This window comes from Pezoporus flaviventris, unplaced genomic scaffold (genome assembly GCF_033815535.1).
Source record: "Pezoporus flaviventris isolate CSIRO_AGI_PZ_B2104156 unplaced genomic scaffold, CSIRO_AGI_Pfla_v1 ptg000007l, whole genome shotgun sequence".
Lineage (NCBI taxonomy): Eukaryota > Metazoa > Chordata > Aves > Psittaciformes > Psittacidae > Pezoporus > Pezoporus flaviventris.
In genome coordinates this window covers 50,249,799-50,275,384 of record NW_026892555.1, presented here as the reverse complement: position 1 = coordinate 50,275,384, position 25,586 = coordinate 50,249,799, and the positions used below count along the sequence as shown (strand labels likewise).

Sequence of the window (25,586 nt, the reverse complement as noted above, 5' to 3'; positions counted from 1 at the left end):
TAGGATCTTGTGTGGGAGGAATAGAATACCTAGCAAGGCCACAATTCTGGATTTCCGAAGGGCCAACTTTGGCCTCTTCAATCAATTGCTAAGGGAAGTATCATGGCAAAGGGTACTAGGTGGTAAAGGGGCTCAAGACAGTTGGTCAGCATTCAAGGACCACTTCTTCCAAGCTCAGGATCAGAGTATCCCAATGGGTAGGAAGTCAAGTAGGGGAGCCAGGAGACCAGCATGGTTAAACAAGGAACTGCTGGGCAAACTCATGCAGAAAAAGAGAATCTATGGATTATGAAAGGGGGGGCTGGCCACTTGGGAGGAATATAGGACAATTGTTAGAGAATGTAGGGAGGCAATTAGGACAGCTAAGGCCTCCTTGGAACTTAATCTGGCAAGTCGGGTTAAGGACAATAGAAAGGGCTTCTTCAAATACATAGCGAATAAAACTAACACAAGCAGCAGTATAGGCCCACAGCTGAATGAGGTGGGTGCCCTGGAGACAGAGGATATAAAGAAGGCAGAGGTGTTGAATGCCTTCTTTGCCTCTGTCTTTCCTCCTGCAGACTCTCCCCGGGGGACCCAGATTCCTATTGCCCCAGAAGGAGTCAGGATAAAGGAGGAGTTTGCTTTGGTGGATGAGGATTGGGTTAGGGATCAGTTAAGCAATCTGGACATCTATAAATCGATGGGTCCGGATGAAATACACCCGTGGGTGCTGAGGGAGCTGGCGGAGGTCATTCCTGGGCCACTCTCCATCATCTTTGGTAAGTCGTGGGAAACAGGTGAGGTGCCTGAGGATTGGAGGATGGCAAATGTCACGCCGGTCTATAAGAAGGGCAAGAAGGAGGACCAGGGTAACTATAGACCGGTCAGCCTTACCTCCATCCCTGGAAAGGTGATGGAACAACTTATTCTTGACACCATCTCTAGGCATATCAAGGATGAGGGGGTCATTAAGAGCAGCCAACATGGCTTTACCAAGGGGAAGTCATGTTTGACCAACCTTATAGCCTTCTATGAGGAAGTAACTAGGTGGATGGATGATGGTAGAGCTGTAGATATGTTTTTTCTTGATTTCAGTAAGGCATTTAATACTGTCTCCCACAGCATCCTCATAGATAAGCTAAGGAAGTGTGGGCTTGATGATCAGGTAGTGAGGTGGATCAAGAACTGGTTGGAAGGAAGAAGGCAGGGAGTTGTGGTCAATGGGGCAGAATCTAGGTGGAGGTCTGTGACTAGTGGAGTCCCTCAGGGGTCGGTGCTGGGACCAGTGCTGTTTAATATTTTCATCAACGACCTGGATGAGGGAACTGAATGTACCCTCAGCAAGTTCGCTGATGATACTAAACTGGGAGGAGTGGCTGACACACCAGAGGGCTGTGTTGCCATTCAGCGAGACCTGGACAGGCTGGAGAGTTGGGCAGGGAGAAACCTGATGAAATTCAACAAGGGCAAGTGTAGAGTCTTGCATCTGGGGAAGAACAACCCCATGTACCAGTACAGGTTGGGGGCTGACCTGCTGGACAGTAGTGAAGGGGAAAGGGACCTGGGGGTCCTGGTGGATAGGAGGATGACCATGAGCCAGCAATGTGCCCTTGTGGCCAAGAAAGCTAATGGCATCCTAGGGTGCATTACAAAGGGTGTGGTTAGTAGGTCAAGAGAGGTTTTCCTCCCCCTCTACTCTGCCTTGGTGAGGCCGCATCTGGAATATTGTGTCCAGTTCTGGGCCCCACAGTTCAAGAAGGACAGGGAATTGCTTGAAAGAGTCCAGCACAGAGCCACAAAGATGATTAAGGGAATGGAACATCTCTCTTATGAGGAGAGGCTGAGGGAGCTGGGACTCTTTAGCTTGGAGAAGAGGAGACTGAGGGGTGACCTCATCAATGTTTACAAATATGTAAAGGGTGAGTGTCAGGATGATGGAGCTAGGTTTTTTTCAGTGATGTCCAGTGATAGGACAAGGGGCAATGGGTGTAAACTGGAGCATAGGAGGTTCCACGTGAACATCAGGAAAATTTTCTTTACTGTGAGAGTGACAGATCACTGGAACAGGTTGCCCGGGGGGGTTGTGGAGTCTCCTACGTCGGAGATATTCAAGGCCCACCTGGATAAGTTCCTGTGTGATGTACTCTAGGTTACCCTGCTCTTGCAGGAGGGTTGGACTAGATGATCTTCTGAGGTCCCTTCCAACCCTTGGGATTCTGTGATTCTGTGAATATTACTACATTTTAAATAGCATTTAAAGAAACGAGGTTAACCTGAAAAATCAGAAGTAAGGAAGTTCCAAAGAGAATTTTTCTTGACAGTTAGGGAGTGTGTTTGCATGGTTGGGAAAATTAAACCAGAAAAAAACCTGTACTCATTCAGAGAATTTGTTGAAAAGAATTTTATCATGTCAACTTGACTTCTCTGTCACAGTAATTTGTGAAATATTAAAAAAAATTGAAAAAGGCAGGAGTCATCTGAAGAAACAACGTTTTGGGAACAGTTTCCCATCCAAAGATTGTCATTTGCTGTTAGTGCAAAATTTACCAAGTACTCTATCAAAACCAAGGTGACTATACTTAGGGTACTTTCAGTACTGAAAGTCTTCATTAGGACTGTGGATCATGTATTGCATAACATCCAACATGTTATTACAAGCATAAATAATACATTTTTTTGTAGTATGCCCTGAAGATTCATGTGTCAGGGGTGTTTTCTGACTTCTGCAGGACTTCTATGAGATTTGCAAGCCTAGAGGCACAAAAATCAGCTGTTCCTGAGCAAACTTAGTAGAAAAATCTGTACTGACTCTTTTCTTTGTGTAGGGGCACAGAAATGCATGATGTGATGAGCAATTTGTATGTCACTTTGTGCGTAAGGTGATCAGTTCATGTCCCACATGGTCGAGTTTTAGTACATGTAGGTGGTTATGTTCAGCTAACAAAACAAAAGATCTGTTGACTATGGACTTTTTCCAGAAGGTAGGAAAAAAAATAAAAAATCAAAACAAACCCTTTTTTTCCCCTTTCACTAAGGCATTCACATACACAATAACAGTCTATTTACAAAACTTGCAATAACTGCAAAAAGGTGCCAACTTGAATAATATGGAGCTTTAAAGTGTGAAGAAACTGGAGATAAGCATTTTGCTGTGTAGCGTTATCATCTTCTGAAAGGATACTGAAACACAAACAAAAGAAAAATAATCCCAAAAGCTTTTAGAAGTAATGCTCAGCTGCATTTACCTAGGAATGCTACAGTGAGCTACCATCCAAAGAGTATTTTCCTTATGCTCAAAATATGATCATGTATGGTCCACTAAGCCTTGCATGCTCAATTTTTTTTAAGGGGGCTTAGATATGCCAGGTGAAGAATGGCTCCTGGAGTCAACTTCAGCTCTCTTCTTACCTCATCATTTCAGCAGAAACTTGTAATCTCAGCATAAGGCAGATTCTGAGATCCCAAGTTTGGAGGTGACATCTGAGAGGAAGGCAGGGAACAGCCACAGCCACTAATGAAGTGTGTGTCTCCTGTTAGCAGCCTGAGTCTGGGGTGGGCCTCTATTCTGCCAGCGTGGCAAGATTTACTCAGAGCCTTACAAGTTCATGGCTTACAAAATATGACTTGATTGTCATCATAACATGGGAAGTATGTAGCTTTTGTCAGTAAAGTGCAAGCATCAAAAATGCAAACAATGGTGACTGGGACTTTTGGACTGTGGATGCCATGAGCAGTATCTTTGTTCAGAAACTATCAAAGCACAAGAAGATGGGATCAGTGCACTGAAGCACTTGGTGCTGAGGGCCTGGCACTTCCACTGAGGAGTTTCCCCTTATTAAATAATTTTTCCTACATTCCATGACCATTCAGTTAAAACTGCCTCATCTCACTTTAAGGTTCTCCAGGGAAAGAGATTGCTCATAATGCCTTCCAGAATAATACAACTCTGATTCCCAGGTGCTTCCCCTTATTTGGGTAAACAGCATTAAAATACAGAGTACCCAACAACATTCATCTTAAGCACTAGATCTTAAAGATAATTTAATAAGTAATGAAAACAGTGCTAATTCCCCAAATTAATAAAAGTATAATATATAAAAGGATTATTAATGTGTCAGAGCAAATTAATTGAAAATTGCAAATGAACTCTGGACTTTTTGTGCATTAGACAAATTTAACAACACTGTCACAAAATGTTTTTCACTTCTTTATCTCTTAAGATATGCATCCATCAGGTTTTTCAGCATTCTGTATATTTAAAGCCACATTAAAAGAAGTTGTATGTTGTGTTACTGAATGATCTCTGTAGGCTCTTTTACATGTACTGGCGGACTCAAGAAAATAGCCCAATCAAAAAATAAGGAACAGAAAGCCACCTCTTCATGAAGTTATATTAAAAGTATAATACATAAAAATTTTGATATAATAGAAATAATAGTAGTCCTTAAGACTGTGAATATTCTTACCTATGATAATGAATATGTTCATTTGATTTTTCATCACATTCCATTAGTTTGTTCTACCTTTGAATGTCTATCTGTACATTTAAATTCTCATTATTATTCATGTATAACTTTAGCATTGAAAGTCATGGCAGAAGTATTTTAGAAGGGTTTTATTTTCACTTGCAGGATACTTTAGCTTTTTTTTTTATAGAAGTTTACTATCAAGTGGTTGTCTTATGACATACATGGTGTGAAGTTTCTTTTTCTTGTTCTTTTTGGGTGTTTTCATAGAAAGATTGACTTTATTGTTGGAGCAGCAGATCTGTCTGTCACTCTCTTCAGCATGTTTCATATTGCTAGACTGTTTATCCTGCTATACCATCACTAGGTACTCTGTTCCATTTGCTTCATCCATTTATGCATGATTTTGAACTTGGAAGAAGTGATAAATGCTGTCTCCCCTTTATCACTCAACTCTTAAGTCATTCTGACAGCAGAAACTGCTGTTCCAGTTAGAGCAGGTTCATTAGGTCATCAGAAAGCGCTAGCAGGAGCACCTTTCCACCTCCAACCTCACTGTACTAAATGCTGGGGCATCAAAAGATCATGAAAAGATTCATGAATTGGTCTATGACAGCATCAACCAGAGCTTATGATGGCACATAGAAGTATTCTGTTACACTGGATGTTGAAATTATTACCTCTTATTTGCAATTCATTGAAACCATCGTTTTTTCTTTCATGCAGTTCTGCTTCTTTTCCACCATATGTTCTCCTTAATAGAAACAGTTGGGCAGTACTTTTAGTAGAATCATAGAATCATAGAACAGTTAGGGTTGGAAAGGACCTTAAGATCATCTAGTTCCAATACCTCTGCCGTGGGCAGGGTCACCTCACACTAAACCATGTCACCCAAGGCCTCGTCCAACCTCGTCTTGAACACTGCCAGGGATGGAGCATTCACAACCTCCCTGGGCAACCTGTTCCAGTGCCTCACCACCCTCACAGAAATTTCCTTCTTATATCCAATCTAAACTTCCCCTGTTTAAGTCTTAACCTGTTACCCCTTGTCCTATCACTACAGTCCCCAATGAAGAGTCCCTCTCCAGCATCCCTATAGGCCCCCTTCAGATACTGGAAGGCTGCTATGAGGTCTCCACGCAGCCTTCTCTTCTCCAAGCTGAGCAGCCCCAACTTCCTCAGCCTGTCTTCATGCGGGAGGTGCTCCAGTCCCCTGATCATCCTCGTGGCCCTTCTCTGGACTTGTTCCAACAGTTCCATGTCCTTCTTATGGTGAGGACACCAGAACTGCACACAATACTCCAGGTGAGGTCTCACAAGAGCAGAGTAAAGGAGCAGGATCACCTCCTTGGACCTGCTGGTCACGCTCCTTTTGATGCAGCCCAGGATACGGTTGGCTTTCTGGGCTGCAAGCGCACACTGCCGGCCCATGTTCAGTTTCTCATCAACCAGCACCCCTAAGTCCTTTTCTGCAGGGCTGCTCTGAATCTCTTCTCTGCCCAACCTGTAGCTGTGCCTGGGATTGCTCCAACCCATGTGCAGGACCTTGCACTTGGCATGGTTAAACTTCATGAGGTTGGCATCAGCTCACCTCACAAGCATGTCAAGGTCCCTCTGGATGGCATTCCTTCCCTCCAGGGTATCAACTGAACCACACAGCTTGGTGTCATCGGCAAACTTGCTGAGGGCGTACTCAATCCCACTGTCCATGGCACCAACAAAGATGTTAAACAAGACCGGTCCCAACACTGATCCCTGAGGGACACCACTCGTTACTGGTCTCCAGCTGGACATTGAGCCATTGACCACAACTCTTTGTGTGAGGCCATCCAGCCAGTTCTTTATCCACCGAGTGGTCCATCCATCAAATTGATGTCTCTCCAATTTAGAGACAAGGATGTTGTGTTGGACAGTGTCGAACGCTTTGCGCAAGTCCAGGTAGATGACATCAACTGCTCTGCCCCTGTCCATGAGTTCTGTAGCCCCATCATAGAAGGCCACCAAATTGGTCAGGCAGGATTTCCCCTTAGTGAAGCCATGCTGGCTGTCACCAAGCACCTTGTTGATTTTCATGTGCCTTAGCATGCCTTCCAGGAGAATCTGCTCCAAGATTTTGCCAGGCACAGAGGTGAGACTGACTGGTCTATAGTTCCCCAGGTCATCCATTTTCCCCTTCTTGAAAATGGGGGTTATATTTCCCTTTTTCCAGTTGTTGGGAACTTCACCTGACTGCCATGATTTCTCAAATATGATGGCCAGTGGCTTCGCAACTTCATTCGCCAGCTCCTTCAGGCCCCACGGATGGATCTCATCAGGACCCACGGACTTGTGCACGTTCAGATTTTTAAGATGGTCTCGAACCAGTTCCTCTCCTACAGTGCCCCCAAGGTCTTCATTCTCACAGTCGGTGCATCTGCCTTCCAATACTTGGGTGGTGCGGTCAGAGCCTTTGCCAGTGAAGACTGAGGCAAAGAAGTCATTCAGAACCTCAGCCTTCTCCAAATCCTGTGTAGCCAGTTCTCCCGAGAGCTTCCTGAGGGGGCCTACATTCTCCCTAGTCTGTTTTTTATTTGCTATGTACTTGTTGAATCCCTTCCCGTTATCTTTAATACCTCTAGCTAAGTTTAATTCTAACTGGGCCTTAGCTTTCCTAATCTGGTCCCTAGCTTCCCGGACAACATCCCTATGCTGTTCCCATGCCACCTGTCCTTGCTTCTGCTTATTATAAGTCTCTTTTTTCCTTCGAATTTTCCTCAGGAGCTCCTTATCCATCCAAGGAGGTCTCCTAGCCCTCCTGCTGCAGTTCCTTCTGGTTGGGATGCAATTAGTATCATTTATTCACCTCATTTTTTGCTTCTGTCATTCCCTCTGAAACAGGCTTTTTGCATTTCTAGCCTACTGTTTGCTGCCTGTGACTGCTTTCCAGTTCTGTTTTTCCTGATTAAGTTCACCAGCAATGTAGGCTTCTTTCTTCACTGTTATGCAGTTCATATCTTTCTGTAACATTTGTACAATTTGCAGCTGTAGTTGAAAGTTACAGAAATGATTAATTAACACATTATTTTTTTATATTTCCTAAGTACTGCACAAACTAGTTAATCAAGCAGTTAATAAACTAATTAAGCAAAAACAACATGCAGTTACAGGAGTTGTATACTCTCTTTGTCCTTGTGCAATTTTCTTGCATACTGGTATGCTTTGAAGTCTACAATCAAGAAATACATATAAAAAGTTTTCCTGATGAGGTGATTTCTTCAATTTCTCATTCAAATCAACAGAAATATTGGCAGACAGTGTGAGCAGAGGTAGACCAGCATCAAAATCCTGTGACTATGGTGTCACATTCATGACTCCTTAATGCATCTTGCTTATTAGCACAAAATAAATAGAAAAATGTTTGTTAGGGTCAACATGGAAATATCGTTATTTGGTTAAAAGACAGGTAAACGAACCCTAATTTGTAATTAATAAAGATAAAACTTTCATACTGTAATTTTTCATTTGCTGAGGTGTGGAAAAAGAACCCCAAAACTTCAATGTCTCTGCCAAAAAAAGGGATGTTTATTTGTGCAGGACATAACACATGATCACTAATGTGCCTTGATTAACTGAGACATTTACTCAGTTTGGTGGGGATTCATGCAGGAGTAAACTTTTACCACCTGATGTAGCATTATGGAAACATAATGAATTTCCTGTTGACAGCTCTTTTTTTTCCCATCCAGTGTATTATCCCGAGTTGTGTTTGGCAAGTTTGAAGGCCTGAGTTTAAGTACAGCAAATGGATGGTGACTGAGCAAAAAATCTTGCACGATGTATGGGAAAACCATTACCTAGCCAGATGTTTTAATCATGAAAATTTGCAGTGATAGCCTCTGTTACTTATCCAAAGTGATGTTTAGCTTTGGCTTTGAAGCAAATGCGGAATGACGTGGACCACATTGAAAGGAGACATTTTTTCACCAGGAAATGGTAAAGAGAAATAGAAGTGCTCTTAAATGTTTTGAATGATGGTCTGTTAAGTTGACTGACTGGTGTTACTGGAAATGTAACCTTTGGGGGGGGGGGGGGGAGGAGGAGGATAAAACTAGATTATCAATGTGCCCCCCTTTGCAGATTCCTAATTGTGCTGCATGAGTAAAGTTCTTTACTATGCAGCACATTTTCAACCAACTGTGTAATTGAGAATTTCTCCCTGCAACAGCTGGATGCTGGTTTTTAACGTGTTCCGTTTCAAAAACTGCTCAAATGCCTCATGATTGCTATTTAGGCTGAAAATAGATTTTTGGCATTGCAAAGTAACGGGAAATTCAATGATGCTGGGAGTAGGACTTCATACAATAAAAGCATGAGCTGGACATGTTTAAAATTCACATGCACATTCTGGAAGACATACTTTCAAACTGTCTATTTTCACTGTGTCCTGTGAAAAACAATACACCTTGGGTTCTATTTCCTACTTTTTACTGCTTATCATACTTTTCTGAGGAAGAGGAGGATCAAAACTTAGAGTGGTTTAAAAGCACTGTAAATCCCGCAGTACTACTGATATACTTGCTTCTGTACATGTTCCCAGGCGTGAGGGTGAACTACTGCAATGTAAATGCTTTGTGAGGAATATGAAGACCAGCATAATTTGGAAAGGATCATTATACATTTGTGGAAATGTAACTTGAGTTACATGGGTTTTTAAAAATTGTCAGTTGTGTTAGAAGCACTTCTATGATGTAACAGATATTTTAGGCATCAATTGCATAGGGTGTATTACAGTATGTGAAAGAAAAAGATTGTAGTTGGGGTTTTTATAACATTTTACTTGACTCCGCGGTTACAATGCAGAAATTTCCACCCTGTATATGGTGCAAATAAATAGCTTATCTATCTATCTATCTATCTATCTATCTATCTATCTATCTATCTATCTATCTAATCTCTCCCCCGATCCCCTTTTCTTTCTAAATTGAATGTAAAGGGGAAATGTGGGCTGGTTTTCCTATCTTGTTTCTTTCCTTAGAAGTAAGGGACAGGCTCACTGACCTGAGCTGTTACTATGCTCTCCAAATTTCATGAGGCTGTTTTATGTATTCTCTTCCATTGCTCATGTCATTAACACAGTTAAAAGTGGGATGATTTTGCATGTGTTCCAGTTGCCTAGATACTAGGTCTAGATACCTCTCATACTTCATTTGCCATTTTTGAACAGCGGCCACAATGCTGTTTGGGTTAGCTGCTTGACTCTTCCTCCACAGTCAGTGCGAGACAAGAGTTTCACCTTGCTGGAAGGACTCATATCTACCAGACATGAGCAAGGCAGAGTGAGGAGTTACTGACAGGAGTAATGCAGCATCTGTGAGGAGTGAGCATGACCACACATGTTGCCTGTCTTTCCTTTCTTTCTCCCTTGTTGCATTCAGGTTTTTTTTGCTTTCTCTCATCCCTTTAGGACAGTTTTTAGTTTTGTAACTATTCCTTCTTGGGGTGGTGGTAGGTACAGAAGACTGGGGGTTTGTGATTTTTTTTTTTTTCCTTTGATTTGTCCGTTTTAGTTTTCTGCCGCCTTTTGAGCCTTGTCCTTCACGCACATGCCATGAAAAATCTCCGTGGGGCAGTCCTGGGTGAGGAGCTGTGAAAGCCTCTCCTTATCGCAGAACAGTTTTGGAGATATTAAATCTTTATATAACTGACTCTTTCACTTACAATGAAGAGCAAATTAAAACCATTTAACTCCAACTACAACAGATTGCAGAACTTCCTACTCGTGCTGATGCAGGAACATCTCATAGAGAATACTTTATTCCTCCTGTGTATTAACGTTAAATGAAAGCCTGTGCTTGGGATTTTTCCTGTATGTTACATACATACTTACAACTCTGTTTCAAAACCATTTAATATTTATGAAGTTGGGCTGAAAATAATACAACTGCTGTGAGACAGTGAAATGTCTGCCATTCACATGCTGCTATACAGTGGTATAAATGCATATTTAAATTTGAATGAATTAAATTGTATTTAATCCGTTCTCTGTGAGCTTTCTCTGGTAAATAGATACCAACGCATATCAGTACTAGCGTGCATTGTTGGCAAGTGATGTGCTGTCAGCATAATTTTAGACATATTTCGTTTCTTACGTAGTATTTATCTGAAGTTATTACTGATCCCAAATTTTAAACTTTTTCTTATTGATGTGCTAGCTACTGAAATCAGAAGGTTTTCTCAAGGTATGAATTGCTTCCCATTTGAATGCAGAAACAAGGGAATGCCTATAGTGAATGTCTAGTGACTTCTTAAAGTAGCATAATTAAAAATCACACTTTGCAGGGCCCTTTAATTTGCATTGATTTAAATTTCTTTATCATTAAATAGCTTCAGGTTGGCTTCTTTTCAGTTTAGAGTAGTCAAAAGACCATGTCTGTCTAATCGGTTGTAAATACAATCAGGCTAAAAGTGCTTGTCTTCTCTTCCCATCTTTCCCAGCAGGATGATTGTCCTGGGTTCAGCAGTAGCAGTCATTTTTTTTCTCCTTCTTGGTAGCTGGTGCAGTGCAATGTTTTGACTTTCAGCTCGGGAACAGAGCTGATAACAAGGATGTTTTGGTTTGGCCAAGGACTTTGTGAGCCTCATGCTCTGCCAGGGAGGAGGGGAAGCCAGGAGGAAGCAGAGACAGGACACCTGACCCAAACTGACCAAAGAGGTATTCCATACCACAGCACGTCATGCCCAGGATGTAACTGGGAGTTAGCCGGAAGGGCTGGGAGACGGCAGGGTTGGAGGAGGTATCGGTCGGAGCTTGGTCGGGCTTGGGGGGGGAGTTATCGGTCAGCTGGTGCTGAGGTGTTGTATTCTCTTCCCTTGTTATTTCCTTTATCATTATTATCATTGGTGGTAGCAGTAGTGATCTGTGTTATACCTTAGTTACTAAACTGTTCTTATCTCAACCCGTGGGAGTTGCATTCTTTTCGATTCTCCTCTCCGTCCCTCCGAGAGCAGGGGGAGGGCAAGAAAAGGGGGGGAAGTGAGCGAACGAATTACCTGACTGGGTTTAAACCACGACAGTTCTTTTTGGCGCCCAACGTGGGGCACGAAGGGTTGAGATAACGACAGATCTGACCAGATTAATAGTCACTCATCACAATGACGATTTATTGGCTCTCAGAGTTGTTTCTCTTGATCTCACAGCTTCAGAATGTTGTAACTTACGTAGAGCCGGTATTTGCTGTGATAGTGTTTATCAAGTGTGGGGCCTGGGCTAAGGTTCTTGTCTCAATGTGCTTTATGGCAATGGCTTGTAATACGGGCGGGCTCCAGCAGCAGGGCGGGACGGACGTGGCCGTGGACTTGTACCTGGCCGTCCGGCTGCTCTTCACCGTCCTGGTCCTCACCCTACTCTCCATCTTCGTGAGGCCGCGGGGAGCCGAGGGGGAGCGGTTCCGGGAGCCGGCGGCTGCCGAACCGGCTCGGGAGAGCGGCCCCGGGCACCAAGCGGCGGCGGGAGCGGGGCCGGAGGCCGCCAGGGGACGGCTGCCGGTGGAGGAGGCCGGGGCGGTCGAGGAGCAGAAGGAAGCGGCTGCCGAGCAGACGGAGAAGGCGGTGGAGGAGCCGAGTCCCGCGGCCGAGCCGAGCCCGGTGGCCGAGCCGAGCCCCGCGGAGGAGCCGAGCCCCGCGGCAGAGCCGAGCCCCGCTACGGCCGAGAGCATTCCCCGGCAGCCGCCTGCCGAGCCCCAGGAGGATGCAGGAGACCACGCAGCACTTCCCAGCAAGGCAGAGGAGGAAGAGCTGGACTCAGGAAAAGAGAAGCTGGCGGTGGGAGAGCCGGCAAGCACAGCAGCTACACCAGCACCAGTGACAAGTACAGCAGCATCAACTGAGAGTTCTGAAGGTTTTGAATGGCCTTTGGGCATCCTTGGGACCTGCCTGCTGATTGTGATGGGGATCAGCATGTTGGCACACACACAGACTGTGTTCTACCCACAACCATTTTGTCTGATCTCAGAAGTTAAGCAGAGTCAGGTTTGGGTCTTGTCTGGGGTTAGACGACAATATAGGGGGACCAAGAGGTTTTCCCCAGGGAAGGACAGTCATGAGTGGCAGGGTGTGTGTGACAGTATGGGCAAGTATCTAGTCCACTGGGCCCCTCCAGTGCTTTGGAAGCATCGGAGATGGAAGGCAGCTGTATGGAGTCCCCAGCAACAAGCTGCAGAAACTGCTGAAGGGGACAGTGAATTATTTTAAGCCTGGTGGGCCCATGGCACTTCAGGTCATCAGAACAGGGATGCAACATAGAGATGGACTCATGATCGAGGGGTGGACTTAGCAATGGACACTATTGCCCAGGTTATTCACAAGTGTGAACACTGCACACAGTCTCTCCTGCTCTGGAAGACTGTTACAAGAGGTGGAGCCTGACATCATGGACCAGATGGACTCAGCAGCTTTATAGGGACTGGTCCATGCACTAAGATAAGAGTGCACTAAGATAAGAGTGATGGTATATTGAAAATGTGGGAACTGAGCATGACGTGAATGGTATGGAATAAGGGGTGGATAATGTCCTGGGTTCAGCAGTAGCAGTCATTTTTTTTCTCCTTCTTGGTAGCTGGTGCAGTGCAATGTTTTGACTTTCAGCTCGGGAACAGAGCTGATAACAAGGATGTTTTGGTTTGGCCAAGGACTTTGTGAGCCTCATGCTCTGCCAGGGAGGAGGGGAAGCCAGGAGGAAGCAGAGACAGGACACCTGACCCAAACTGACCAAAGAGGTATTCCATACCACAGCACGTCATGCCCAGGATGTAACTGGGAGTTAGCCGGAAGGGCTGGGAGACGGCAGGGTTGGAGGAGGTATCGGTCGGAGCTTGGTCGGGCTTGGGGGGGGGAGTTATCGGTCAGCTGGTGCTGAGGTGTTGTATTCTCTTCCCTTGTTATTTCCTTTATCATTATTATCATTGGTGGTAGCAGTAGTGATCTGTGTTATACCTTAGTTACTAAACTGTTCTTATCTCAACCCGTGGGAGTTGCATTCTTTTCGATTCTCCTCTCCGTCCCTCCGAGAGCAGGGGGAGGGCAAGAAAAGGGGGGGAAGTGAGCGAACGAATTACCTGACTGGGTTTAAACCACGACAATGATGGAAGGTATGAGCAGCTTATTATTGGTAACTTGGTGCTCCACTTGTCCTGGGGAAAAATAAGCAGTTTGCTCTATGGGCAAAATCTTAATGTGATATTATTACTGTAGATTGGCTGAGCTGTAGACATTGAAGTATTGCATTAATATTTGCTGTGCTTGGATTAGCTGAATTGCAGTGTATTTAAGTAGGAACTTGGGCTTTTTTATTATTTACTTAATCATATTTGTAATTTACTGTGGCTCAGTACTCAGCATGATTTTTAATTGTCTGAGGGAGGCTGTTAATTTTACAAATGAGGTGGAATAAGCATGTGCAATGTTGCAGTCCTGGCTTTATAGGAGAGGGTGTAGTTTTGTGCTCATTGCTAAGCTTTATGGTATTCCCATTACTACTGCACCAGTATGGGTCTAATTAAATTTTTAGAAATTCATTCACCAGTAGTTACTAGGTAGTATTCATTTCTGTAATTATGACTATTTTGCTATAATTTGGGTAGCAAATACATCAGGTTCCTGCCCAGTGCTTAAGGACAGTGATTTACAATGCACTAAGTCATATTCTGAAAGAGACCTCTTCTGAACATCTGAGGTTATCTGCTGTTTGCTCCCCTAGGCACCTTCATAGAAAGGGTTCACTAAATATAAAGCCCCTCTAAGTATGTATTTCTAATGAATCGGGCTTGAGCCATTAAAGTAGGTCAGTGTCCTGATACTGCTTACAGAAAAATGGATAGTCATGCACTTTCACTAAGAGTTACTTTTACTTAATAAAAATATGGTGAAGAGAAAGGGAGGAAACATAAACATGGGGAAAAAAAATGTCAGGTAAAATTTTTATTCATCTCGTTTACACTCTATCTTTGCTAATTCAAAAATCTGCGGGATGGCAGAACCAGAGATATGTAAAAATGCATCATGTAGAAGAAAAATCAAGTGGCTTACTAAGTAATAAAACACTTGCCTTTCACTTTTGCATTGAAATTTAGTTTAATGATAATGCTCATGCTGTGAATTGGTGTTCTGTGCAGGAGTGGTACAGACGTGATTACAGTTTGTTTCTTAGAATTACAGAAATGTAGAAAGGAATTGGAGGTGGTCATCTAGTTAAAGCCCTGCTGAAGCAGGGCTAATGTTAAAATTACATCAAGTTGCTGAATACAAGATGAGACTTGAATGAGTCTCAGTTTTGTTCAACTGAGTGTTCAGTATCTCCCGAGAGGGGGATATCACAGCCTGCCTGGGCACCTGTTCCAGATTATTCTTTTTTCCTGTTCTTCACCACACTTTTTCCAGGTGTCTTTCTGACCAAATCCAGCTAGAACCACATAGTGGCTAGTTAAGTTACTATTTCCCACCTAAAAGATGGGTTTAGAGACTGCTTTTTATAAATGATCTGCCATACAATACCTGGGTAATTTGAGTCACTGTTCTGTGCTAAAACTGAACTGGGGGTTTAAGATAAGTCTGACTCCTGCTGTGTTCATGAGTACTGGCTGTGAAGCAGTTTCAGGTCAGTCTGTTGAGAGAAAAGTCCTAATGTCATCTTATTTCATAAAAAGCAACAGTCTGAAACTAATCAAAGGGACCAGATACCTTACAGTTTGTACTTTTGTACTTCACTTAAATGTCAAAGTGTTGTAAATGTATCAGTCTAAAAAAGTAACACTTGAATCCTCTCTACCTTCTATTTAATTGCCCTCTTTTTCCTGAATGGCAGATAGGGATGTGAATGTGCACTACTTGTTGGTTGTGCCATAAAAAGATCATAAAAATTGCTTCAGTGTCAAGGTCAAAAGTCCTTTTGTCCCATGACCTGTTTCATGCATCAGAGACCAAAAGAAGTAATATAAGAACATGGCAAACAAATGCTCTTAGCCTCCAGGTTTCTTGAACTTTGTGTCTTTCTGAGCTCTATGTTTCTGAACATTTATAGTTAGCCACGTTCAGGAGATTTAATATCCTTTCCCACAGCTGCCCAGACTTGTCTTAAAGGCCTGGTTTGATGTTGATGACCTCCTGTGGCAGCAAGTTCCACAGCACAACTGCACTTTGCAGAAAGAGCCACCTCCCTTTGCTCATTTGTTCTGCTTTCTTCTGTTTTATGACTGTGATTCTTAACCAGCTTCATTTGATGTCCTCTAGTTCTTGCATTGGGAAGAATGAGGCAGTGAAAAAAATAGTTTTGCTAACCCTGTCTATGCCAGTCATGTTTTCATAATGTTCTCCCCTTCATATGGACCAAAGACTCTTAACCTGTTCATTTGTCCCTCATGCAGAAATCATTCTGTACTTTCCATCATCATCTTGCTCTTCTGTGAACTTTTTCTGATTGTATCTCTCTGATTAAATAAAAAATAGAAAAAGTAGTTAGAGAAGGCTAGCATGCATGGACATTCACAAGTAAGAAGGAACAAAAGCAAAAGGGTTGAAAAAATAAGCAAATTTTAAAAGTGTTAAACCAATATTGCTTTTGAGCTGTTGATGTGGATAGTGCCCTATGTAGTACAGACCATAAAGCACACTAATCCATGACTGTCCCTGAAAACTGTATTATATAAATTTATAATATATGTTTGCAGAAAGTTCCTGTCAAATTTTGTTTCCCCTTTTACATTTTAGACAGTGGTTTATAGTGTGCTTAACACTTGCGCAATGAAGGTGATACCTTTACATTGCCTGGGCTCAGTGTCTCTGTCATCACTAATCTAACAAGTTAAAATTTCTCTTGTTAAGGTGAATGCTGTCAGCTAAGAGAAACCTATTTGAGCCCAACTTTTGCAAGGTTCTCAAGCAAATCTTCAAAGTTAGGAGTTTCAGTTTGGTTCAGAGAAGTCCTTACAACTGAAGGCTCTGCTTAATGACCTGTCCAGTTTGATCCTTTAGAGGTTTATCCTTGAAAGGTCCCTAACAGAATCTTGTATGAACAAACCAATCCAGTTTACTTGATACCATTAAGTGTAACCTGTCAATTTTATACTCTCAAGGAAAATCTGAAATAGTTATGATGTAGTCAATATAGTAATCAAATTAAGGCCTCTCTCAAAAGACATCCTGTTAACTGGAAATCTGTGCATTTCTGAAATTATTTAAAAGTAATTTCTGGTTCTGCACCTCTCTCTTGTTCCCACCACCTGTCTGATGGTTTTACCATCACATTTCCAGCTTTAAACTTACATTTCTCCCTCTCCTGACAGAAAAACCTGCACAACCAAGAAAAGAAAGTGATTTAAAGACCAACTCTACAGAAAGAATTAGAAAGTTAGTTTAAGACTTAAGAATATATACCTCAGGGGTGGTTATATACCTCAGGGAAGAGTCATCCATCAATGCCAGCTATACACAAAGTGCTGTAATTGCAGAACTAGTGAAAGGTGTTTCTATTCTGACACTGATTCCAGAGACTCTGAATGGCATAATTTAGTTCATGTTGGAAACAGGTCTCATAGTAAATGAAAAGATAGTAACAAAAGGCAGGCTGCAGCTTCATGAGGTTAAGGAATTCCCAGAAATAAACCTGTCTTGTGTATGGAGGCTGTTCCTGTCCTCTTAGTGGTTATTTGGAAAAACTTCAATCCAAAGCTTGATACGTTACTAAAATGTGCATCCCATTTCCAAAGGAGTCAATTTAAAGTTTTCTAGCCTATGGGAAGTGAGACATCAGACTCTCTGATTGGGTTCTCTTCTGCCTTTATAAACATGGGTTTGTAATATTTGCAATAAGGCTATTTTTGCTCTGAACATTTTTACTTGCAATTTCTGACAGCTAGTGCCCAATAGTTAGCTGTAGTCTGTGTAAAGGTATTTCTTTGAATAAACGTGAAGGCTGTAAAATAATGTAGGAATTTTCAACACATCAAACAAGTTATTGTACTGATTGTGCTTCACTATAACCTGAGGCTAGTCTCAAAGTTCACTTAGCCATATGCCTTTTCCTCTCTTTTAATTCTTTTCAGGGAAAGTTTGATTGGAGCTGTTAACTGCATTTACAAGAAAAATATTTGTAGTTGTTCTGGCTTGTATTTATGAATTGTTCACATGAAGGGAAAAAAAGCCCCAAACATAAAAACAGGGAAAAATCCAGAATAAAATAGGCTAGACCTTTAAGTGGTAAGAAACAAAACTTGAAATAGTGAGATGACTCATGCAGCTCAAATATAAAGCACAGAGGAAAGCCGTTTTCATTAGTCTCAGTAAGTAGTACTGGAGAACTAAAAGGGAGAAACATGTATATCATTTTCCTTACCGGAGAAAGAAAATCACTTGGAAATAACTATTTTCAGTTCATATAATTTTAAAAATTCATATATTTAAATGTGCAGTGATTTGCCATTGCAATTTTGTCCATCAGCAATTGAATGCTGGTGGGGAAGCACCATGTATACATCTGGGTGTTGGGTCAAGTTTATCACCATTCCCAGTTGCTTTGCCAGAGGCAGCAGGACTGTATGGTGCTTATGTAGTGTGAGAAAAGGCTGTAGGATGATGAGACTGCTGGAGAGGTGAGCTTGCAGAAAGTCAATAGATTTACTGAGGCAATCACATGTAACTAGTCTAGTCTACGTATCTTTTTGTAAAAATAATAATAAATGCAACATTATACAATCTAAATATTTGGGGATTTTGTCCTTTTTTTCTTGCAGGGAAGAGAGCGTAGTACCATGTGAAAATTTTGCCATGGACCATTGATATAAAGACTATCAATCAATATTGCTTTGATTTTTAAGTAATAAATAGTTGCTTGCCATGTTAATATTTTTTCCTTGTTTCAGGCTAGTAGTTTTAACTGCTACCCTTTCATTCCATTTCAGAACAGTCAAGCATCCAATATTGGAACTGACATCTGAATTAAAGAGTGTGCAAAAAAACCTCTTCCCACTTTAAATATTGAAACACCTAAAATGGAAAACTGACTAAAGGAGGTGAGTCCTTTCTTCTTATTCTCTGATTGTTCTCCTTGATCTGTCTCTGCATCACTTTCATTCATTTTTTTTCCAGATTTACTTATAATAGGCAGGAAGCCAAATGACTGCAAATTCTGAACTGCTCTAATGGAAATGAAAGTATCCTGATCACTTACTATTTTGGCTTAGAAAATCATACATATGACAACTCATCTTTGTACTTATCTAGATCTGCAGGCTGCAGACAGTGTTAATATCAGATGTCTCTTAACATTGTGAGTCTGACATGAACATAAAAATGTAGCACAGAAACTTAAATGTTGAGTAGATCCTCATATGGCTGGATGTGCCATAGGTACGGAGCAAGTGTAGACAATATGAGAGGACTAATTTGGCCTGAAGAATTATAGAAATAAGAGAGATCAGAGACAAAAATGACAGAATGATAGAAGCAACATTGAAGTTACTTGGAGAAGCTCTAGTAGGGAAACAACTTCTTTTCCACAGCATTCACATTTTTTTTTGACACTAAGAATTGCAGAAAAAGCATGACCTTACTGACTTGGTGCACATACTGAAGATAAACTGACCTTAACCTAGAGCAGCTCTAGCCTCTTGAACACAAATCGAATAGTGGTGAAATATCTATGTATAGTGAATTACAGGTTTTTCACAAAGTTAATCATATTGAAACAAATTAAAATCAACAGTTCTGTATTCTGTTTCTTTGTTACCACATGACAGACTTAAATATAACTGCTCTAGGAACAGGGGAAGTATTTTTTATTTATATTTCTTTTTTAAATGGTGGTCATGCTGCTTATGATTTGGTATGATTTTAAAAGTAATTCTTAGAAGTATGCCATATTCAACTCTTTATAGTTCACTAACAAGCAATTTAGTTATAATGTTAAATTAATATGTTCATTATAAAATTAGTATATCAGGATTAGTTAGGTATGGTACTTGATTTGAACTTGTAAATTTCCCTGTGCATAAGTTTAAGATATTGAGTTAAATGTTTTACATCTCTGGAATAATCTTTGTATTACTCAAGAGTGATCCTTATTAATTGTTTTCTCTTTTATGTAAAATATATCCATGGATAACTCAAAAATTTAATTTCTTACAATAAGGATGTTATGTAATTATCCAGCAATAACAATTGCTTTTTATTTTAGAAAACATACTAGCAGAGGAGAAAATGCCAATGCTGCTTCAACATTTCCATAGCCATAAAACTGTATCTATGGTGATGTATTATATGTAACATATATATATTTATACATGAATCCATATATTACTTATATAGCATACATATATATCCTTATACATTGTAAGTATATATATCCAAGGTACATGCACATTAAAAAAAGTGGTGCGTTTTCTTTGCAGAATAGGACTTGGAACTAGAATGTGTTTCTTTTTCACAGTAATATATTTATCTATCACTTACATACGTTTATTTCAATTATTGTGTTCTTTCATTCTCAAAAAAATCTATCCCCTCAGTTCTTTGTGGTTTGGGTAAAACAACTATATCCAGCATTCCCAGCATTCAGTTTCTTACAGCTGCACTTAACTTTGGCTGTTTTATGCACCTGGATCTGGGGATGTGTCTTTTAGAAGAGTCAAAGAAATTAAGAATGATGTAGTAAGAATGCTGTTAAGGCTGGGCAGTCATCTCTGAACAATTTAGGAAATACCAAAATGCATGTTGCTAGTTCACACATATCACAAGAGATTCTTTCCAACAACAATCTCATGTATAATTTTTTGCCTCTAATTTTACTCAAAGTTCACCTGGGTATTGGTGGTTTCCTTTCTTAATGGCTAAGAAGTAAATTTGTGATGTAATTATATCATTAAATTTGACCCTTCTTAGGACATTTTATAGAGTCCCCCTATTGAGTTGATCTACCCAGTTTTGGATAGGGTACTTAAAGTTTTGAATAGGGTATTTGTATATATATACCGACACAGACAGTCCTAATAGAGCAACCCTGTGCTTACTCACAAGAAGCAAAGGCACCGCCACTCGCAGGCAAAATAGAGACTTTTTTCACTGAGTATTGGGAGAAGAGGTGTCAGGGAATTCTTTCATATAGAGGATTGTATTGAACGATGCAGAAGGAGGTGTTTTGTTTTTTTTAATTGTAAATTCACTGTTAGAACTACACAAAAAATCATACTTTTTAAAATAATTTGAATGGACAAAATGAAAGAACACCATTTCTGTTAGACTTCCTATTAGTTTATTGCCCTTCCTGAAAAGGGGACTTTTTGCTTGATGCAAAAATGCGAAGTAGGGCCATAAGGAATCTCTTAATGAAGAATACAAAAGAAAACATTATGTTACTGAGGAAGGTATTTTGATTAATGATACACTTTGTTAGAAAGAACAGGGCACGGTCCATTTGTTTTCGTAAGGAATGTATGTGTTGTGAATTTTGTTTAAGGGACATGCAGATGGAACTCCAATATGTCATTAAATCAAGACATATTTATCATCAGGAAGAAGATTACTACACTTTGAAAAAGTCAGATAAGGAGAATCTATATGAAATGTGTTAGGGATACAGAAGAAACTGAACTTCAATGAGACCAAACAAAAGGAATATAATTAATTCTCTGCAGGGAGAATGAAAGAAATTTAAAGCTTGTGGTCTCCCTGTCTTAGTGGAGAAATAGGATAGGGAAATACGATGGTGAATGCTTTTGTGTGGTCTAATTAGGCAGCAGTCTCAGGCTCTTCAAAATATTGTTCCTTAGAGAGAAAGAACACAAGACACAAATTATCAGTTAAAAGATACAATGATCTTTGATGCAGTACAAGAGGAAGTGTAAGGTATTTTACTAATAATGCTGGGGTGAAGGTAACTGTAATGAGAAAAATTAAAAGTATTGCCTCAGGTACACTGAAAAGACACAAAAGCTTAGAAGAGACAAAGGTAGTGTAATCAAATATAAAAAGAAAACAGCTTTCAGGTGCTAATTGAAAACTAATCATGACTTGCTTGGGGCTTTTTAAACTTTTTTGAAAGGCAAGAGTTTATGTTAGAGTTTAAATGCTAATTCCTTGATTGGGTATACAAAACCTATAAATAGCAAAAAGAAACTAAAATGGCAGTGAAATAGACAGGTGAATTGTCTTTTAGATAAAAATAAAAGAAGTTTCAAATAAAAATATATTTTATATATTCTACTTCTTTCTCTACTTATGGGAAACCAAGATCAAAATAAAAGATAGGGATAACTCTTTCAAGCAACAATATGTCAGCATCAACCTGATGAGATGTTAAGAGCTAAATGCATTTTTACATCCAGTGGCAAATTGGAAGTCCAGGGAATATCCATAATGTTTTGGGATGAGTTTGGATGCTGAAATTACTCCGGAACATTCCTTAGATTTGAATGCCGTAGTGACAACAGTAATGTTATAACTCTGAAAAGTCACCATCTGTGCAGGCTAAGGGAAAATGGAGTTGTAGTATGTAGGTGGACAAAAGATCAAAAACTGCAGAGAGCGGTACTGAGATCTGGAGTAAAATACTGTATCAAAAGTTTCTTTTCTACTGATAAATAAGGAAACAATCATTAATAGCTAGAAACTGTAGAAGCTTATCTTTGAGTAAAAAAAAAAATAGTGATGAATTTGCTTACATGACTTGAATATGTAAGGGATATGTAACTGGGAGCAAAAAAGAACAAAATAAACAGGAAGGTTGATGTTCAGTACAGCTAAGGCCATCCTTTTTTCCTCTATCAGTCTAAAACAAAAAATCACTTCATCACATCTAGCAGAAACAGATAATTCCTCACAGCTACAATCAATTTTGTATCAAAATTTATTTCAGAATGTACCTTTGATCTATGTTTTGACAGTTGATATAATCCAGATATTTATTGGCTGCATTCTAAAAGAAGATGTGGTCCTTCTTCCTTCACTATCCAGACTGATTTTTTTTATTTTTTTTTTTGGTTGGTTGGTTGGTTTTGTGGAAGATGTGAAATTGGTGAAGGAAATTGTCCTAGAGTGCCAGAAGGCTGTTTCCTACAGAAGTTCTACAGGTGTTCTCTTCTGTAAAAAGAGAGAAATTTTGTAAACTTCAGATCAATTATTTTATTACACTGTCTTTAAAGCATAATTACATTACACCTACTAGATTTTATCAGAAAGTAGTAACGAAATGTGCCTATTTATGATATTGTATAAAGTATTTTAAGGTACCGAAACAGAATCTTCTATTCAATTTTTAAATCATTATGTTGTGGGGTGGTTTTTTTTTCATTTAATTTTATTTAACTAAGAGAGTAAACAGGTTGGTAAACTCAGAAACAGTCTCAGGAAAAGAGAGAGCTAGTAACCCGAAGGGTGCTTCCCAGCCGACCTCCCTTTGCCTTGGTAAGTATGAGGTTGTAGAAGATAGGTAAGGAGGTGATGCTAAATACTTAGCATCTAGTCCCTTGTTACTTATTACACCTTTTCTTACTATTTAAATTGATCCTAGTTAAATGGGAATGCTAAATGGTTGTTTAATTTTAAAATGACATTTCTTGTGACTTTCTTTTCTTATAGTGAAATTCACAGCCAAAATAAACTTGCCTGTGAGTGCATGACTGTTGAGTGGGAGCCCTGAGGACAGGGGACATTAATATTAGAAATAGGTAACACTCTTATAAGGTCTCTCAAGCCTAAGAAGAAGTCATCTGTAGCTCAGGAAATACCAGAATTATTCAACTTTCTTAGGTTTTTTTATACTTTTGTTTAGGCACCTATTGCCACCATTGTTTATGACAGTGGCTCAATGGGTCTTTGAATTCACCCAGTGTGGCAATTCCTGTAAGTGCACACTACTGGAACTGAATGCATGTAAGAAGGTTGCATGGCAGGACAAAAGTAGTAACACCATTAACTCTGAGAAAGGGAGTATTTCTTGTATTCCCATCATTATCTTCAAGCAAAAAAATTCAAACTGAGCACAGTGGGAAATCCTATTTATTCCTATGATATAAAATCATATCCCTGAAATAATTCACGTATTTTAAAAACAAACTGATCTATGGAACTGGCATTGGTTTTAGGCTGCTAATGCAGGGAGAGATGTCTTTCTTATGTTTGCACTGCACATAATAAGCAGACATAGGCACAATGATACCATCTCCTGATGGTTTCGTGGAATAAGGGGCCCACATTTATCCTAACACTGGAAAGAGTAGAGGAAGCACATCTGTCCTTATATGGTCTATCTTCATATTTTTATCTCTTTATAACAACTAAAGCAGTAACATCATAAAAATCTGATATGGGTGCTCTTTTAAGTTCACTGTTGCTGAGATGGAACCTGCGCCGTGCAAAATAGAAAAATACATTTGTCCTTATAGGATAGTGAAAGTCTGGTGAAGGTACATTAGCAACCTCTTCCAACTCATTGGGTAATACAAAATTATATTCTTCCGGAAGCCTTACTCTATATGAAACTCTTTCTGCCATATGGTTATTACTTTAAACTGTTTCTGCAATCTGTTTTATTTCTATTGTATAATTTCTACTTATGTTTTGGTTTGTTGCCCTTTCCTGTCAGCTCTTCTTGATTCTTTCTACATGCTGCAGGCACAGTTTAAAAAGTACATGGCTAATGTATTGGTGAAGGAGCAGAATAGCAGTGGGTCACAGTGGGGACATACCAAGGAATTCTGGTATTCAGGACTTGAATGCTCAAGAGAGACCACAGTCATGGTTGGATGCAGTGACTGTTTTCAAGATCAAAGGAAAAAAAGCCAGGGAAAACAGTTTAACAAATTACCATTCATCAAGAAGAAAAAGTATAATCATGTATATTATTGAAGCTTTCTAAATTGCCTTTGCTCTTAAAGCATGAATTTATCTGAGCACATTGAAGTCTAAGTAGGCTAGAAACTTCCTGCAAATACTCATCGTACTGTTGTTATTTCAAAAGTGGGAAGAAATATTTCAGTGTTATAAAATCAGTACAATGAAATAATTTGCCCATCTAATGAGCTCACTAGGAAGTTCTTTCAACAACTAAAATTCATATTTTGAAAATCCTGGAAATAGGGAAGATTTCAAGGACTGGGAGAAAATTCTGAAAATTATTTGAGAGCATGGTATGTTTACAGCGCAACAGGATTCTGCAGGTGCCAGGTCCACTAGTTGGGCTTACAGCTTTCTTTTCCAAATATGGCCACTCCAGGACATTATTAAGTTACTCACATTTTAGAAAGTTGTTGAAAACTGGAGAGACTTTGGGAGACAGCACAGGATAGGTTCAAGTGAGACTAAAGAAACCTGGCCAGTTTGGATCAGTGTTTGGGGGTGGGGGGTGTTGGAAAACAATTTTCTCACTGTGGAAGGCAACAAAGTACTGAACTTCTGAGACTCACAAGTGATGACAAAAAAAAAAAGAGATCCAGTACATGGAAGTTATACCTAGAAATGCAGGCAAATTGTGTGTTTTTAAGCAGAAGTAACTACACATTGAAACAATTTACAAATCAGTGTTGTGGATTCTTGTAACTTACAAGATTTCATTTGGAATTAAGGCTAAGATTGCTGAAGCAATTTAGGGAATTAGGTGCTCAGACATCCTTGAAGTGTACTCATTAAATTCATCAAGATCTCTTGGGCTCTTCTAGAAATGCAGTAAAGCTAAAAGCAGTGTGCTGCTTTTGATTCACAAATGGGGCTTGGAGTGCTGTGTAGATGATCTTTGATATGTTGCACAGCAGGTCAAACTGTTCCAGTGGCTTCTTTTGTTCAGAGTCTGTGTTTGCTTATTTGTACCTGAGAACAACAAAAAAATGTTCTGACCTAATAGGAGCTACTTGAGATAACTGTTGAAGTACTTATACCCCATCTGTTTAAGATGTCTGTGATTCACTCATGTTACAGTAGGTTGCTATTTCACCTCCATTCTGCTGCTGCTTTTAGGAAAAAGACTTAAAGACAAGGAGATGTATATAGATGGCATGGAGCCGCTGAGCAACAGCTTGTTTCTCTTAGTTTTTCAGGAGCTGATTTGATAGCCGAAGCATAAACAGTGAGTCATGTCTCAGGACCTCCTCTGTGATCTGAGTGTGTTGACCAGAGGAGGTC

The 25,586-nt window shown here is 40.2% G+C and overlaps 1 protein-coding gene across 6 annotated transcripts in view; it reads left to right on the top strand.

Annotated features, from left to right (window-relative positions):
* DLGAP1 (DLG associated protein 1) overlaps positions 1 to 25,586 on the top strand; it is a 407,231-nt gene that overhangs the window by 128,057 nt on the left and 253,588 nt on the right. For all 6 annotated transcript variants that reach the window (XM_061448756.1, XM_061448758.1, XM_061448757.1 and 3 more), the window contains one exon: positions 18,377 to 18,487. The gene's annotated coding sequence lies outside the window, so the exon portion shown is untranslated. The remainder of the gene's footprint in view (positions 1 to 18,376; positions 18,488 to 25,586) is intronic.